The sequence below is a fragment of the Hakea prostrata genome, chromosome 10 (assembly GCF_041222555.1).
Source record: "Hakea prostrata isolate BN-2017 chromosome 10, UWA_Hpros_2, whole genome shotgun sequence".
Taxonomy (NCBI): domain Eukaryota; kingdom Viridiplantae; phylum Streptophyta; class Magnoliopsida; order Proteales; family Proteaceae; genus Hakea; species Hakea prostrata.
This window is the reverse complement of record NC_142609.1, coordinates 29373051-29378408: the sequence shown is the minus strand read 5'-3', so window position 1 is coordinate 29378408 and position 5358 is coordinate 29373051. Positions and strand designations below refer to the sequence as shown.

Genomic DNA, 5358 nt, shown 5'->3' with positions numbered 1-5358 from the left:
GCGAGAAAAAGACACGAAAATCTCAGAGCGAGAAAAAAGACCCGAAAATCTCGGGCGGGGAGAAAAGACCCGAAAATCTCAAAAGCGAGAAAAGACATGAAAATCTCAGGCGAGAGAAAAGACACCGAAAATTTCAGGCGGAAGGAAAAAAAAAAAAACCTAGGCAAAAAAGACCCGAGATTCCTAGGAAGGCCCTACGAATCTTAAGGCATAAAAGACCTAAGATATTACTTAGGCAGAAAAAGACCTACACTCAATAGGCAATAAAGACCTAACATTCCTTAGGCACGAATACTTCAAAAGACATACCAAGTTATCATGCCGGGAGGTAGGGGTTATGGACGAACAGTTGTTGACGAACACCTATTTAGTCCATGACCGAACAAACCTTACTATACCGAACAGCATGGCTTGGAATGATACAAGTGCATGACAAGAACGAGCACATATATACCGAACAAGGGTATTCCCATGACCAAGTAAACTTTACAAAGGAGGAAAATATGCCAAGAATGGTATCATACCGAACAAGTATACTTGGTACAAAAAGAGGAAAATACCATTGACAATTGTTCAATTTACATAGGCAAAATAACCTATGATAAATTATCCATTACAACTACTATCAACAGAAAAGAAAAAAGAAAAAAGAGATGCAGAAGACTTACTCGTTTGAAGCTTTCCTGAAGAAAAGAAGAAGAAACGAAAGTTGTAAACTCTTCCACAGGGGGACAAACAGACTTCGTTTTTTCAAACAATTGCAAGAGGAAGACTTCGTTTTTCAAAAAACTTGCAAGAGGGAAAATTTGCAAAACACAGAGGAAGAAATGAAGAAGCAGACGACAATCACCTTTATATATTGGAAAAAGATTCCAATCCAAAGGCCTTTGAATCCCTTAAAAGAACGATGAGGATTAAACCATCCAAATATCCCCATCCAACGAGCGACAAGAGCATCACGTGGACGGTAGGAGATCAACAGTCTCTTCATCATCCTGCGAGCATTTAATACGACGCGACAGCAATGACACGTGTCAAAACACGCACACTTTTTGAAGAACGTGCTTCGGCTTCCGCGCAAAAATGACGGTTACTCATGAGTGGGACGTTACAGATTTCAATAAAGAGTGTGTTGATCGGTTCAACCATGCATCCTTTAAATTGAAAAACTCCCTTGAACCGAGCACAAAGTTCTCGACCACAAGGGACTGGGGGGCTTATGTTAATGACTAAAATGGTCATTCTATATCTCCCGGTCTGAACCAGCAGTTGCACGATCCGACCAGGTTCGATACTTAGTAGAGTTCAACCAGGTGATTCATGGTAGGACCGACCAGAGTGATAAACAGCATCCACCTAACAGGATAAGAAACCTCACAAGGGTAGAGTCCTACCGACCAACAACCACAGAGGAGTTCCAGTTAGGTTAAAGAACTCTCCCAAAGAGTTACTCTCCTATGGCAACTCTCATTAGAGTCATATTCCGAATATAACTCCATCACTATACTCTATATAAACACCTCAGGTAAAACACTATGAGGCAGGTATTCATACTTCGTGTGATCAATTACTTGAGTTCTCCATTGAGTAGTTGAGATCTGATTATTGGTACTGACTTGTTCGTCGGAGACGTACCTCGATCCCCCAAGGTCGAGCTCGTATCTTGCAGGTTCGTGACAGGGAAGGACGAGCGAGATTCCGTATCAACATTAAGAATAAAAGGTTGTGAATACATCCTCTCGACAAATCTGAAAATAAGGTAAAGAAGTTCAGAAAATCCATAATCAATCTTTCAAATCATGAGCCACATGGATTTCCAAATATCACGAGGAGGGAACTCAAAGTTCTTTGGAAGAAGAACAATATTCCAGCAAACATGACCAATGCAGCCATGACTGATGCACTGAAGGCTCTTCCCCACATTGAAGAAGTGTTAGAAAACCCAGAATCAATCTTTGATGCAACCTAAAAGATTTCATAGAGCTCTCTCGTACCACCCCAGAAACATCAACTTGGCAAAGAACAGTAGTTGAAACTGAAATAAAAAAAACAATACCAACATTTCAGAGATTTTTTAAACAACAGTTACTTTGAAGGGTCGGAGAAGAGCGAGCACAAGTGATCCGGTTCTCATTGTGAGGAAATCTGCCAGACTGTCTGAGAAACGATGACGTGAGTTAGCTTAGAAGAAGAATAGAAGCAGTATAAATTGGAGCCTCATCATTAGAGGATTTGGAGAAAGAGAAGCCAATAGAAGATTATGAGATCTTTGTCAGCAAAGAAAATGAAGAAACTGATCTTGAGGTTTCTGATAGCATAGTCGTCATCAACAACAACAACTATGAGATTTGTAATATAGAGGAGAGATCGTTAGTGGATTCAAGCGGTCACAATCTTCAAGATAGTGAAGAAGCAGATAGGTCTGTCACTGCTGATGTCGTTTTTTATATTGAACCTCTACTTGTAGAATTTCAGGGAATGGGTCTTTGACAACCGACAAGTAGGAGAAGGAGAAGGTGAACGAATGTTAGTTGAGGATCAAGATGTTGCTACCCTTGTTAAAGAATCATTGTCTCTTGAAGAAATCAGCAAGTAAAAAAGCAAAGAATTCATAGTCCAAGGCTTCATTGCCAAAGGCGAGCACCAATTCACTGGCAAGGATGTCAACTTTGGATATTTTATTGGTTGTTAATGACTAAAATAGTCATTCTACCCTGACCGGTCCGACCAACAGGTTCAATACAGTTGTCTCAACCATAATATTAATGGACGCGACCATCGTGTCAAGAGTACCCGATCAGGATAAACTTCTATCATCTATCAACTTCCTAAAAAGGATAAGTCAGATAAAAGACTCTTTCTAGAGTTACTTTCCTAACACAACTCTTCTTAGAGTTATATTCGGAGTTTAATTTTGATATCTAAAGCTATATAAGCACCTCAGGCTGGCTTAGGCTGGCTTTATGTAGTAAGTATTCATATTCTGTGTGATCAATTACTTGAATTCTCGATTGAGTAGTTGAGATCAGATCATTGGTACTGACTTGCACGTCGGAGACGTACCTTGACCCCCCAAGGTCGAGCACGTGTTTTGCAAGAATGTGACAGGGAAAGACGAACAGGATTTTGTATCACTAATTGGAAACAAAAACAGGGTATGGAAAATTTTAGGGTTGACAAACGCTCCAAAGGCATGAAGAAGACATTATGTCCGTTCTTGGAAAAATGCAAACCAAAGAATTTGAGAAGCGTTTGTCAAAGGATTAAAGCAGTGAGATCCATAACAAAGGCTTTTATAAATGAGAATAGTACATAAGGCTAAGACTGTATTCATTATGGCTTTTATAAATGAAAGTAGTATATTTTGATTTTTTTATTTTAATAAAAAATAAAATAGATATTAGATATTTAATCTTAACAGTCACTTAACAATATTAGAAGTGAGGGCAATAGTAACTTTATAAAGAACAGAATTTGATTAATAAATAAGTTATAGTACAGGATGCAGTAATTATCCCTTAAAATTTAAAATCTTTTCAAAATAAAAAGAAAATATTTTAACATGTCTCCGACTCTAATACTTGCCCATAAAGAAATATTTTATTTATTTAAAGCAAAGAAAATTTGCTTGGTACATGAATTAGCGCACGTTTTATTACGAGTTCACGCGTTTTCGTTAGCAGCTGCTTTCGAAAAAACTTCTATTCCGACAAAGATCTTGACTATTCACTTAAAGTTGACTGCTAGCGGCTTTCCTTATCACCGTCAGATCCCGTGTGTTGTTTGTGTTGCATCCCCAATAAGCTGCAAGTAACACGAGGCACGCCACACGTGAGACGTCTCAGTCAGCAGAAACTAGACACGTGAGTGGTAAATTTCTATTTGTAACTTTGGGTATAAACTGTTATTTCGCACGTCGCCTTCACTTAAGCCCTGTAATTCCCGTGTGAAAAGCGTAAGCTGTCTGTTCACATTCAATCCAGTTCTGGTTATATATACACTTTCTGATCTCATCTTTCCTTAACTCACTTTTCAACTGAAAATGGAAATCTTCTCATCATTCACTTCAAATTCTAATTCTCTGTCACTTGACCTGCCGGAGACGCCTTCAACGTCTTACACCACCACTAATTCTCGGCCAACCACCACCACCTCCTTTTCTTCCTCCGATGAAGAGTTCTTACTAGCTTCTTCTCTCCCAAAAAGACGTGCTGGGCGCAAGAAGTTCAGAGAAACTCGGCATCCAGTATACAGAGGAGTTAGGAAAAGAAACTCTGATAGGTGGGTATGTGAGATGAGAGAGCCGAATAAGAAATCAAGAATTTGGCTTGGTACGTTTCCAACTGCGGAAATGGCTGCAAGGGCTCATGATGTTGCTGCAATGGCACTCAGGGGTCGTTCTGCCTGTCTCAATTTCGCTGATTCTGCATCGAGATTACGGTTGCCGGAAACTACAGACGCAAAGGATATACAGAGAGCAGCTGCTGAGGCTGCTGAGGCGTTCAGGCCCGTGGAGACTATGGAAATGCATTGCAATGAAATGAAGGTTGAGGAGAATGAGATCACTTCATCAGCAGAAACTACTGTTACTACTACAAGTGATACTGTTGGTTCAACTGCCTTGTTTCTCATGGATCCAGAGGTTTGTGAAATACCCAGGATGTTTGAAGACATGGCATTACTGTCCCCAACTCTTCTTGGAGGTGGCTTCTACTGGAATGACGTGGAATTTGATGCTGATATGACTTTATGGAGTCATTCCATTTGAAGAAAGAAAATTTTGAAAAACAACAATGTATAAAGCAATGATGTTTATTTTATAGGAAATTTTTCAATCTCATTTTTTGAGTTATTCCCTAATATAAATGGCACTCTTTCAGTTATTCAATTTATTAGTTAGATCTTCTATTACAAATACTATTACTCTTTGTTTATTTTTATTTATCCATTTTCAATATTAGCCTCACATTCAAAGTTCAAAAACATTATTCATGTACTGTATCTCTCAAGCTTTGTAAGAATTTATGATTGGGAGAGGAAGAAGTTGCAAACGGTAAAAGAAGATGAAGAAACAAATTGAGCATATGATTATTGGTTCAAAATTATTGTTGTCATTTTCAAATAATTAGGTTGCTTATGTCAGCACGTAATGATGATTTTCAGGTGACGCGGTTTCTTTGATATAATTTTCACCCTATAGGAGTTTGATTAACAATTTTCACCTTATAGGGAGTTTGAATTTTCACCCTATACCTATATATAAAAAGGCATGCACCTTATACATTTGTATCAAACACATAAGAAGTAAGAAAAATAAATATAACAAGTGCCTCTTCTCTCTTCTAAGCTTCAATGGGT

General features: G+C 38.5%; 1 pseudogene; it reads left to right on the top strand.

Annotated features, from left to right (window-relative positions):
- Positions 1–4042: 4042 nt before the first annotated feature.
- Positions 4043–4872, top strand: LOC149002434 (dehydration-responsive element-binding protein 1D pseudogene; annotated as a pseudogene).
- Positions 4873–5358: the final 486 nt, after the last annotated feature.